The 13,807-nt window shown below is 39.0% G+C and overlaps 1 protein-coding gene across 10 annotated transcripts in view; it reads right to left on the minus strand.

Moving 5' to 3' along the window:
* NEBL (nebulette) overlaps positions 1-13,807 on the minus strand; it is a 273,257-nt gene that overhangs the window by 17,265 nt on the left and 242,185 nt on the right. The window lies entirely within an intron of this gene.

The following is a 13,807-nucleotide window of genomic DNA, read 5'->3' on the forward strand; positions in this document are numbered from 1 at the left end:
TGAAGAAACCTAATGCATTCGTTTTGCAGTTTACATTCTGCCCAAGCATGAACAGGAGGATAAAGGGATAACTGTGGTCAACCAAGAATTTAATTAAAGTTTTAAAGGTGGCCCATATCACAGGCTAATCACAAACAAGAATCTGATACTTTGGCAGCAGGTAAGGCAGGAGAAATACAATGAGAATAGGATGTGAAAGACACAGAAGTGGTTTCATTGCTATGACAAATGAGCTTTTAGTGCACTTTTAAAGATGATGAGCTAAACATAATTCTCTGCTAAAGTTAAGAGATTTGAAAGAACTCATCAGGAGTCAGGAGGTGATACCTCTCAAAGAGGCTATAGGCAGTCCAACCCTGATTCCTGCTGCATATTTGAGGTTGACGCTCCATAAGTTTGCTGAGGCAACCTAACACTCCTACCACCCTTTCTCTTCCCTTCAGCTGGGTTGTGTTTCTGCTGGCTTCTCAGCAAGAGATCAGACCAGTAACAGATGCAGTGCAACGAAGGAGGCAGGACCAGACACCCAAGGCCACAGGCAGCAGAAGGCAGCAAACTGCTAGATCAGCCCAGCTGTCCCAAGGCATGCCCCCGCCCCCCAGCACCTCAGTTCAGTGCAAGCTCCCTCTGACTTCAAACCACAAAAGAGCTGCCTCTCACAGATGCTTCCCTCCAGACGTCCCAGCATCCAGCTCCAAACAGTGCATCCCAAGTAATGCAGAATGCTCCTATGTGCTCTCAACTCCTTGTATCCTAGGTCTCCACAGTACTTGAAAAATGTCATAGTGGCAGTTTAGAGAATATAAAGCCTAATGCAGCCAGCAAGAGCCATTTACTTGACAGTAAAAACAAGTATCAGAGAACTTAGAGACTTTAATGAGTGTGCAAGGACTGACCAGAGATAGAGAGATGGGGAAGAGGTTGAGATGAAGTACAGACTTCTGCAGCATTCCCACGGTACAAAGCAAGGGGATAGTCTTTAAACGAAATCATAAACAAAGCAGTCACAGGAGTATAGAGAACAAAAAGAATACCGACATGTTAGATACAGATAACATTAGGAAAAACCTCAGTAATAATTTTCCAGTGCAGAACTGATTGCCAGGAATGCTCCTGTCCCAAATTGGGATGAAAAAAAAAAAAAAAAATCAAAGGTTCACACAAAAAGAAATTTTAAAGGAACGGTAAAGAAACAATTTTATGCCGATCATTTCAAAAGATCTAGGTTTAATTTTGGTAGTTTTCAATGTTTATTATAATTTATGTGACTCCTCAAAATTAAACATATTTCAACATTAAGCTGGATTCATTTCAAAAATAGCAAGCTATAACCTTAACAACCTCAAAACTGAATAAAATGGGGGGGAGTTTTTGGCATTGAGACATTAATCACAAGTGATCCATGCCGATAAAGAAGTTTGGCATTAAAATGCTATCTTCTGATGAACAATAGTGAAAAATTCCCAACCATCTCCAAAGTTAAATTCCTCAGCATTAACTTTTCAAATAAGCTAGAAAATGGAAACATACTCTAAACTGATTGTAACTCTTATCTGTTATAGAGTTTTATTATTTTCTATTCAGAAAGAGTAGCACAGCACAGTCAAATTTACTGGGAAGAGCTCAGACCGCATAAGCATATAAACAGCACTAACCTGAAGACTGCAGATGGTGAGACCTGATACAGAACAGTGCTGTTTTTAGAACAGTAGAAAACAACATCGTAAGGCGTCTTGGCATATTTTCTTGTAACAGTAACTTTCCCTTCATTTCTTTTTTTCCCCCCCCACCTCTTCTTCTTGCCGATAACTGCAGCTTTCACGGATGTCTGAGCTACCAGGCTTGTTGCTCTCAGTGGTGCTGTCAGAAGCAGCAGTTTGTCTGCATACTATCCATTACAGGAGTCAGTATTAGTTAGTAAATTGGAATATCAAACCCAGATATAATTAGGTTGTTGAAATAACAACCTGAAAGTATGGCCTAATTCACACAGGGTGCTAATAAATATCTGCCATGCTCACTGACCTCATTAGAATTGAAGCTCTGAACTACTTGGAGTCAGTGGCAAGTTCAGAATATTAAAAGAGTAGGAAGTTTCCATAACCTAAATTATAAAGATATAAGAAATAAATCATTCAATCTTCAAATGCTTGGAAAAAAAAATGATGGGAGGTGGTGTTGGGGGTGGGGGGGTGGCTGTCAACAAAATTATTACTCTTATATTTAAAATAACTACCATTAATTATTCATGCTGCAAGAAATCAAAATGTCTCTACTCTCAAGACTACTTACTGACATACTACAATGGATATTAAATGTTTTAAACTGAACTTCATTAGTGTCATGATTAGACTAAGACTCTTTTAAGCATCATAATTTTGTAACACTCTTATCAGCTAGCAATAATTAAGCCTAACTGTATGCACCCATGATGTAAACTGAAGTAGATTATTATGGGAAATGCAGAATCATACAATTATAACTCTTTAAAACAGTTTCAGTGTAAGAAATTAAGATTTGATTTTGAATGAAATTACAGCAGAAGATCACACATAGCTGTTTAGCATATGACAAAGAAAAAGAAATTTTGAAAGGAATGGCAAAAAGAACGTCTAATGTGCTCATGCCACATGGAATCCTGTATTTTATTAATAATTTGTTTTCCTTTTAGGGGTGGACTATTTCATGTTTTAGTTACTCCTGACAGCAAACATACTCACCTGCTCCAGAATTCCTGATTTATATGAACAGCCAATATCATTAATACTGGTTACACTGGTCTTTGTTGTGTAAGTCCATCATACATCCACTAGCATATGGGGTGGGAGTTTGGGAAGTACAAGCTGGTCCAATGGAAGAACAGTTGGCTAACTACCTCCCTAATACATCATGGTGTGTGTGCCTGGTCATTCTGGCCTTCTCCTGAACTCTTCATATTTTGAGGAATGGTGGATCAGTCCATTCCATTATATTCTTTTTCAGGGCAATCTATTTCTTGAGGTCCATTCCAGCCTCTCTGAGGGGTCTAAATCTCTGTACTGCAAAAAGCCAATCTCTCACGGACATTTTTTCCTCAAATAAAAGTAGTATGGCTTTCATTGCCCTTGAGAGGAACTACACAAAAAGGGCTACATTCAGAGAAAGCCCAGGCTGGCACAGTCTCCAGAAGCCATGTCTGCAAGCAGGTATTAAATGTCATACTCTAGAGAAAAACAAAAGGAACCCAGGATGTCCTGTTTTCTACTTTCAACATTGAAAGAAAGAGGACAGTCAACTGAGCATCCACCCTCTTCATCAAAAGACAATAACGCAAGGAATATTTTTGCCAGGAAGTGCTTGTGGATACTCCTTAGAGCGTCATTTCTGCTGAGGAACAGGGGGTGAAGAATACTGAGTCACAGCTCAAAAGCCATTGTGATCATTACATTATTGTCAATGTAAAGCATCACAGAGTTATACAGTATTAAAGACTGTCGTGGTTTAGCCGGCAGCTCAGCCCCACACAGTCGCTCGCTCACTCCCCCACTGGTAGATGGGAGAGAGTCAGAAGGGTAACGCTCGTGGGTTGGGATAAGAACAGTTTAATAATGAAAATTAAAAGAAACAACAACAGAAATGCAATGTAAAGGAGAACAACGAGAGGTGCAAAGCCCCGGGGGAGGGGGAATGAACCGCCGAAATGAACCGCACGTGCCGCAGCCGCCCGCCGACCCGACGCCGCGCCGCTCCCGAGCCACCAACTGCTCCCCCTTCATATACTGGTCATGGTGTAACATGGTATGGAATGACCCTGCCATTGGCCAGTCGGGGTCAGCTGCCCCCGCCGTGGCCCCGCCCCTCCCAGCCCCCCCACCCCCGCCACGCGGCAGAGCGCGGGAAGCTGGAAAGGTAGCCGACCCCCACAGTGAGGAGAATTAACCCCTTCTCAGCCAAAACTAGCACAAATACACATAACCTTTGCTAAAGAACAGGATAAAACGGAAGAGAACACAACACAAAATTACAATTTAGAATGAATGACAGCAATTATTGTCCTCACCCAACTTCTATGAACAGTTGGTTTTGGGGTTTTAAAAACTGTATACATTCTATTTCTGACATTTAGAATTTTATGGGCAGTTAAAACAATCTACTTCACTTACAATTTAATTCACTTAAAATACAAACCATTTATCGCCCTCCCAGTCCCACTGACCAGTTCTTACTATAGCACTGTAAAAATAAAACTACCTCAACGATTTGGCTTCTAACCCTAAAACTGGAATCCTATTTGTCCCCAGTTTTGAATCCTAAAATGTCATTTCAGTGTTATTACGATGAACACAGAATATTCTAAACCACTTTAACGTAGTGCAACTGCCAAAAAAATATGTTTTGAATATTCAACTACCAAATCTTTTCTAGATGTTTAATTCACTCTTTTTCCTCACAGAAGCAGATTTAATGTATTAAATACTCTATTGCAACCTAAGGGCTAAAGAATTACTAACTGGGACTAAAGAAGACAGGACTGTGTATTTGGAGCACAGTCTATAGGGATGCTGTGGGAGTGGGGAGGGCCTTGGCTGGTTGTTTTTGCTTGGGCAGATCCATTGACCTGTGTGGATTGTGAAAATTTATTTTTTTTTTACTATAGGTTCTAAAAGACAAGGTCTTCCACTCATCTCTACAACTTTTAATGCATGTGTTTCCACATATATGTTCTACATTATATAAAGTCTTAGGAATTTTTCTAGCAGTTCAAATAAAAGGACTACCCCCATTCATTTTATATGGATTATAACAGAAACCACTATGAGCATTATTTTGGAATTTGTCTTCATTGGTAGCCATACAGTCCAAAGAGGTTAGCCTATGTATCTATTAACAGCTGGTATACCATATTTGTACGTACCCCCATTTCCCCTACTGGTATTTTAACCGGGACGTAATCAAATCACAGGGCATCCTGCTCTGGAGTTCCGAATATGAATTGCAGACAGGATTTGGTGCCACTGACAAACCAACCTTATTGCCAGCTGACTTTTTTTGCCTGATATTCTACCTAACCTGCAGTATACCTCAGCTGAGAAAACAGAGTACAATATACCTTACCTTTCCTCACACACTGCACCACATTCTTTTATTTATGAAGGCACAAAATGTCTGAAAGCCAGCCTGAGGCATCCTTGGACCTAATAGGGCCACGGTGTACCACAGGAAGCTGCAATTCATTCTTCAGTTGTGAATAGGCAGGTTTTTGCTCTAGGCTTCCTCACAAATGGAAAGAATTAGTAAAATGAAAGTTACATTAACATGTTACGCTACCCACATGCCTCCAATTACAATTTGAACTCGCATTTACTAAACATCAACTGTTGCATTTGCATTAAAGAGAGAAGCCTGCAAGTTCTTCTCACAGAAGCTGTGCTTTGATTTCTGTGCTGCTATTTATTTGCAGAGTGGGTATAACCAGCCTGAGCAATGGTGAAAGGATAGCATCAACCAGGATCAAGTACGTGACTGCACATAATTTTACTAATTGTATTTATTGTCTGCTGGATATAAAATCTTCTGAAGTGTATCAAAAGCTGCTCTAGGGGACCACACTGAACAACTGAAACAACTGCTTGCCAGGGGAGCCATTAACACTTGCAACTGTTGAGACATTTGGAAAATTCCCTTCTACCTTCTGCTCACTAACTGTTTAAAGAAAAAGGGCACATCAAACTCGGACAGCTGGCAGGGCAAACAGAAGGATCCACTGAACTGTTGCCACACTACAGAAATTGAAAACGGGATCTCTTCTGGATTGCCCTCCACCTGGATGTGCAGGAATTGCCCTTTGATGCTGCCAGATGTCAAGGGTGTGGGAAAGAAGCATGGGAATCAAAGACAGGCAGAAGAAATCTAAGCAAAAATATTTTGGAAGTGTGAAATGTAAAGCTCTCCCTGGAACATTGACTCATCCTTAGTGAACACACACTGAATGAAAATATGCTTTCAGATTAATCACAATTTATATCTTAATGTATTAAAACCATTGTGGGATATTTAGTTTTATTCCCAGAGCTCTAAATCAAACCTTAATCAAAACTTAACTTAGCCCTCACTTGGAGTGCCGTATGAAGTTTCAAGTTTTACATTAAAAAAAATAAGATTTTACAGATACTTCACACCTATTTGTAACGGAAGAGAATGAAATCTAATCTTCTGGACTAATTTCTCTCATGTTCTGCATTAACAAAGCACTCAGCAGAGTCCAGTCCAGACTAGGACAGACAGATTCAATAATGCTGAAACTAGTACATAAATGTGGTCCCATTGCCATTCTGGACTCCTAGACTTACATGGCTTAAAAGGCTAAAATGGATTATTCAGAGGAGACCAAATTATACATTAAGCCGTCAGAAATCTTTTCACACACGCTTATGCAGAACTTAGCCCATGGGTAAGCAACGCATCCAACCTGTTTCTAGCTGAAATCTGAACTCTCACAACTAACCTTGCATCTAATTTTCCTTCTTACCTCAAATCTAGACGTGAAAAGGTATCACCTTTCAAATACCATGAAACTTCCCACTGTTTTCAAAAATTCCTCTTTCTGTAATGTCCTTCTTTTTAATCAGAAAAAGAAAATGCCCTTTTGAGCATTAGGAATCACTGCAAAACTGGAGGCAGAAGCTGAAAAAGCCAAATACACCTCCTTCAAATCAAAGGTGCAGTTTTCAGAAGGGAGGGAGCTCTGTCTTGCTGCCTGAACAAGCACTGTCCTTTTGGGGTACAGTCTGCTTACAGCAAACCTTTACAAAGGAAACGATATCACTTCAGCAAAAATCTATTTGAGAACGGAAGACCACGAGTCACTACTTTTGAAGGAGTGTAAGCTCTCTAACAACAAAAACTGTTCATGCTAAATAATTAGTGGTATCGCATAGGTAAACATACTCATGCACTTGTGCCCATATTACATACACAGAGAAGTGTTCAGCCGAGTTCAGAAATATTACAAGAGGTTTATGGGTGAGGTATTTATTATTTAACTGCAAGCATTTTTTACCACATTATACACTTAAGAACAGAAAATCATGTGATTACCAAGATGCGAAAGCACAATTTTACCATGATGCTGTCGAGCAGAAGACAACTATTTTTTCCCCACACATTAGCTTTCAGGTTGGCAAACCTGCTCAGGGCTTGCATGTAAGAGAAGCAAAGCCAAAGCACCATCTAGTCCAAAATAAAAAAAAAAGTCAGAAACAAATGTAAGAGTCTGGTGGATAAGAGAAGAGTGGATGTGACCCTCACCAAGAAGGAGTACATAGAGAGTTGTTTTGATGTGTTCAGCCTTCTGTGACAGCGCAGCCTGCTGATACACTTGAAAGGGGACAAGAAACCCACAAAAACACATAGTTCTTCCTGTAAAATATACAATTCCTCTCCCTCCAGATGCCATGTTTGATTACCAGACTCTAGGGAACACAGTTACGGAAACAGAGTTCGGCTACCTAGCATAAAAGAACCATTCTTCCTCGGCTGCCAGAGAAGAAAATATAACTGCTGTGTCATCCTGCTTGACCTCCTTAAAATGACAGAGCTTAGCAACCGAATATGAATATGAAGAGAGGTGAAGGATTTCTGCCCTGTATTCCTGCCAGCTGCACCTGGAGATGGAAGACAGATCTCTACATTACAATATAAAGACCAGTCAGGTATAATTCCCTCTTTTTTCCTTTGACTTGTCTTTTACTAATGGTGATTGTTTCCATCCTCAAGAAAGGCGGGTTTTTTATAAAAAATTATGGGAAGGACAGAGCAAGGAAGGGAACTAAATCCCATTTCCTTTCCTCTTCTCCATCCATCTACTGGCACAAGAGAAGAGTATTACCACTGTCCCAGTGCAAGCAGACATCTTGGCCCACATACCAGGGATCATCTCTGCAATTCCAGCGTGTGAAATGAAGAGGGTTTTTTCCTCTATTTCACTCGACAAGTTTGTCTTCTGACCAGACTAACCAGGAGTAGAAGCAGCAGCAGCAGTTCTTGTTCTAAGATTTTCAGTGGTACGTATGGGTGGGTGTCAACGCCTCAGGCAAACCCTACAAATAAACATTTTAGATACAGAGCCACAGATATCGGTGTGTGCTTGGGGGAGAGAAGGAGACATCCCTGAAATCAATCTTTAAAATGTCAGTGTCAGGCTGAGAAACAAAAGCCCTCTCCATGAGCTGGTACACAGTGCAAGGATGTTTCCAGTGATATACAATAATTCATAAAATCTATATTTGCTCTTTGCAGGGCTGTGTTCAGGCTGCAGTTCAAACAGTAGCATTTCTAATGGCCTACAACACATTCCTGCCTTAGGGACGCAAGGAGAAAGATAACCCCTGGAGTTTGGAGAATGGGAGGGGAGCATGTTCAGCTACTCTGAAGCCTTTCTTCTACAGAAGGCTGATATCACACAAGGAGGACACGCCACTAGGGAGAGAGATGAAAGGACTTACTGTTTCTCATTGACTTTACTTCCACTCTAAGCTATATAAAGACTTCAAAACTTTAAGTACCCATATCCCACAGGAAGATACTGCAGTACTGTGTGTTCTGCAGTCTTCAGACTTTGTAGTCAAAATGCCAGCAAGCCCATTTGCCATATTTATCCCTCAAAGGTTGTTTGCACTAATCTTTTCTGGATCTGACCAATTGTTATGCAGTATCCATGAAGTATCTAATATGAATTCTCACTTTTCTCATAACAACCTATAGGTTATTTTTAAGGTTGATTAAAAAAATTAAGAGACTATCAAGATGTAACTGGAATTCTATGGTTTGCTGAAATTTGTGTATTTGGATTGCCAGTGTGAGTAAAAGAAGGTAGCTTCCCAGGCAAAGGCAAAGTGAGAGACCTGAGTGTTAGTGGCAGACCCTTTTAATCAGAATAAAGAAAGGAAAATCTTAAACCTCAGATCAAGGCCTCTATGTTAATTATTACTACTTGTCTGGTGGCAGCAAGTGAACTGAATTTGAAGAACTTAGGCTGAAGGAGACAAGCATAAATAGTGACCATGCAGCCAATCAGTAACACAGTGGCTCCAACCAAACACATAAAATTTCAATACTCATTTTTAAAAAGCAACAAAAGGCACTTAGAAATTCTTTCCTAATATCCATTATAGTTTCCTACATAATATGAGCTTTTGGGAGTACAGTGAACCTGATTTGTCTCTTACAGACTAATTTCTATATAGGTTTTAAGGTAATGATGATAATTTAGAAAACAACCAAGAAATCAAGTTTTTCCCAGCAGAGTAACAATATATCCATGACTGAATGGAATTGATACTTACTTCTGACTTTTCTCCATCTACAGACTATACTCAATTTAAAATAAGGATAAAAGGCACACTTCAATACACTGAAAAATTCTGAACATATGGTAAAGAAAAATGTATATATCATGTCTATATGCTGATGCACACCAATTAAACTAGAAATTAAGAAGAAATAGAAGACAAAAATAGGGAAGTTCAAAAGCAAAAGGGAAGAAAACCAACCTAAATGGTTTCAACTAAAAAGAAAGAAAGGGTTTGTCAGGGACAAAAAAGTTAAATTCATCTATTGCAGGATGTTCATTAAGATCATTTTAAAGTAGAAACCTTCAGACTGAAAGCAAAACTTGGTACTATTAAATAAAATCCTGCTGATTTGAATCAAAGAAAAACAGGAGAGAGCTAAACAGAAAGCCCCACAGACATACAATAAATTGAAAGATAATTAAAAGTAAAACCTAAGAGAAGGAAGAATATTAGAAAGTGAAATGAAAACATTCTGCAGTTGAAACAGGATTGAAGGAAAGCAGCAGTAACTTCAATAACTAAAACAAAAGGAATAACCCTAAGGAAAACACCTTCACTGAAGTATAATGAAAACAAAATGTGCACACAAATTGTCGCACAGAGAGAGAATGAATAAATAACAGTGAAATGAGAATAACAGTGATACTCTTTCAGTGCAGATGGGTCTTCCTATTCCAAAAACACTAAGAGAAATTCTTCACCCCAAAATGAGTCAAAGACAGATGCAAAACAGAGGTGGCAAAAACGGTAGCCCTAGTAGCAGTGCCATGGCTCATCTGCTATCATCTGGCCAGTCATCAGGACACTGTGTTCCCGTAGTACACAAATGTGCACAGTCATTTCCCTGCCATAATGGCAAAGCCTAGAATTTCTTCCAGTAGTAGCTGAGCAACCCCTGTAGACACTAGGACAACTCCCTTAAAGACAAGTTTCTGTGCTCCCAAAGGCTTATTGTTCGACATTTTAATCCTAAATCACAATTTCCTCTGGCTGTAGTATTTTGTTTCTTTGCTTATGACAAACAACAGGCCTGAAGAAAAATATTAGTTAACCTTAAAGGTTTACTTGCAGCCTTCACTTTATCTTGGCCCTCTTTGTCTATACCTGCACATACACGATTTTGAGCAACTGAGCTTGGTGTCTGTGACTGGCACTGGATCATACACCACAAATTCATTTCCGTATCTTACATCGTACCATGTATTAACACTCTCATGTTAAAAAGTCCTTTCCCCACCTCAGTCTCTGGAGGTGGAACTACTGAGAATAATATATATAGAAAGTTTTTTTTAAAAGGCTTGTTATTTTAGAACAAAGTCTCCAATATTGTGAACTTGTGCTATTTTCAAACATTTTTACTCTTGCCTTTGGGGGAATGGAACTAAAAAAAACATTCTTGAGACATGAGGGTGTGAGCTAAATGCCATTTTCACTTACTGAAGTAAGTTACTAGCAAAAGATGGTAGATTAATTTTATATGGAGACCTTAAAATAGGAGAAGGTATCTTTAGAAAAATACATGCTTCAGCACAACTTCTGAGAAACACTGTAGAGACCGTGAATACAGAAAGTCCAATTAAGTGATACCTGTGTTGCTTTCTGTGATCAGACACCAAAACTCCATAATTATACATATATGGGAGTTACATGTAAAAGCAATTAATCTCCTTCATAGAGTAGATGGTTGAAATACAAATACAACTGTCCAAAATAATGCAAGACTGTAATAAGTGTTGAGCCCTATGAACTACACCATCCTCTCCCAGTGCCTGAATGCAAACTAACAGGATGGGACCTTTCTTGTGGGGGAGGAAGGGCATTAAGAGAGTGAGTGGGAAAACAACTGGGAGAAAAACAGTGCGTAAGACTGCACAGAAAATCAGGACAGACAGAAAAGACTTTTTTGAATTTTTTTATAAAGTGGTTGAGAAATTTGTCAGGCACAATGCTGTCTAGAAAGACCTGAACTGAAAGCAAAGAAACTGACTCTTGTTGCTTTTTTTTTTTTCTATAGTGTTCCATGAAGATGGAACTGTCTGGTCTGTCGTTATAAACAAAAATAAATCTGACATCCATCTATCTCAACTTCTCTTTCTGACAAAAATCATCTGAAAAACCTTCCCAAAAATGAATTAATAGCTCCATGTCTGAGAAGCTGCAAAACCAGTGTTAAAAGCAGGATTGAAAGAGAGAAATCATTAGCTTCTGTTGCTCTTTAGCCAAGCTGAAAATAACTACTTGAAAAACAGCTGAGAATTTTGCAAGAACTAATGTGGCACCCAACTGTTTCTGGGAAGTGCTACAGAATGGCTCGCAGGTAAAAAGGAAATCTTTGTTAGGGCAGTAATTAATTACAAAGCATTTAGGCAGAGTGAGAAGCTCTAGTGCAACACCTTCTGTCCAGTATGGCAACAAAATTCAATGATACCATGAAGTAATAAAGTCAATTGACTTGAAAAACACTAACAGAGAGAACCTGCAAAAAGGAGAGACAAAGCTGAAAAATAATTTCAAAAAGAATATCAAAATGAAAGTTCATCACCTGCATCAGGCTTGCTGGAAAGTGTTAACTATTGTTTCCTATCCAGTTTAACCTGCTGTAGTCTAAAAGGGAGAACAGGGATTTTCCTGAACTTACCTCATGCAAAAATCTACTGATTTTTTAGGGAAAGCTCCCTGGGAGCTCAGCTCAACCTCACCATCTCAAATAATGGTTAGGGAATCAAGTAGGAAGAAGTAATTCTAGTGAACAACATTAGTAGCCTCCCTGTGATGTTGTTACTGAAATACCCCAAAGACAAGAGAGTTATTTAGATCTCAATATGCCTTTAACATCTGATATGAAGCCAGGGACTCAGCTATGGGCTGGGAGAGGTGGTTAAGGAAAAATTCCATCAGAAGTGGCAGTGGAAGACTTGAATTGTGAGTCAAGTATCAGTAAAGGTATCTAGAATAAATTAGCAACTGAACAATGTAGAATTATCTGAAAGATGATAAGACAAGGCCAAAGACATTTAGAGGTTGTAAAATTGGTCATGGGTCCCCAGCTGATGGCATGTTGGCGTGCCATCAGATTGAACAATTCCAGTGAGATGCACTGCTAGATCTAAAAGTACAAACTCCATGAGAAACCAAAATGGATTCAGTTCTCAATTACTGTGGTATGCCATAGGAGATACTGTATAAAGGTCAAGGGCAAACTTATCTTGAGGCTATGTCCTAAATGACATTTTAGATGGGATGCTGCCATGAAAAAGGTTGGTATTTTTGACCAAGATGCTATCTTCTGCTGTTTTTTTCTGAATGTGTTAACAGAAATGGTATTTTCTTGTAAATCATCAGGATTATGTCAAATTACTTAACTCTGGCATTTATTTCTGCCCTGCAATGGGAGCTGTCTGCAAGTGCTCAAACCCTGGCTAGCCAGCTGGGTCAAAAGTGGAAACAATATCTTTCTAAAATATGTTGATCTTGGCAAGGATCTATTCAACACATCACCACAACAACAGATTGAAATAGAGACACAGAAATCAAGCTTGCTAGTGCCAAAACAACCGGGAAAATAAAGCCCATTTCCTACTCTCAATATGGCATGTAATAAAAACTATCTGTTAACAATCAAACCAAGCTGACAAAGCAATGTTAAAATGGCTTGGAATAGAGCCAAAAAAGATCAGAACAGATATAGAGAGATAATATGCACTGGTCTGAGAAGCCCACTTTGCATCATCACAGGAAGAGACAAAAACCAGCATGATGTGCATTATTGCTATCATCTATTAGAAGAGTGGGGAATATAGTTAAAATATCAAATAAAGACGGACAGATATGATAGAAGGGATTACAGTTCTGTCAAAGATGTGTGCTTCTTTCTTTGTTCAGAGTCAGTTCTTCAGTCTGAACACTTTCTTCCTCACCAGGCCTTAATCAGAGCTGCCTGTATGTATTTGCATGGCACCTAACACAATGTAGACTCCCTAAACACTAGCCACTATAACAACGTATTCCTCTGGTGATTGGGAGAACAGGCGCATTCTGCAATTAAGATGCCTTAAAATCTTCTAAAAACATGGGTAATTCAAGGATGCCAGGCAACTAAATGGTAGCAATATCTTTAATACCTTCTTGAAAAAACAAAAACAAAACAAAACAATAGCAACCCTTTAGATAACCTTTTCAATACACCTTCGTTCACAACTGAGAAGTAGAAATCACTGTTTTTTAAAAACATATCTTTGGAATGTAACGTTTCTGAATATTTACAATTCACCAGACAAGTCTAGTACACACTGTAATGCCACTAGGATGACTAGACACTTATTCATAATTTTTGTAAATTTTTTTGTAATCTATGGCATCAAACAGATGCAAGATGTGGTTTTGTACCTGGGAATGCAGGTTTGTCAAAGTATTCTAATCCATGTCAAACAGTGTCAGACTGCATAAGCTTCCCAGCTGAATATTAACTCTGGTTC

Source organism: Phalacrocorax carbo, chromosome 2 (genome assembly GCF_963921805.1).
Source record: "Phalacrocorax carbo chromosome 2, bPhaCar2.1, whole genome shotgun sequence".
Lineage (NCBI taxonomy): Eukaryota > Metazoa > Chordata > Aves > Suliformes > Phalacrocoracidae > Phalacrocorax > Phalacrocorax carbo.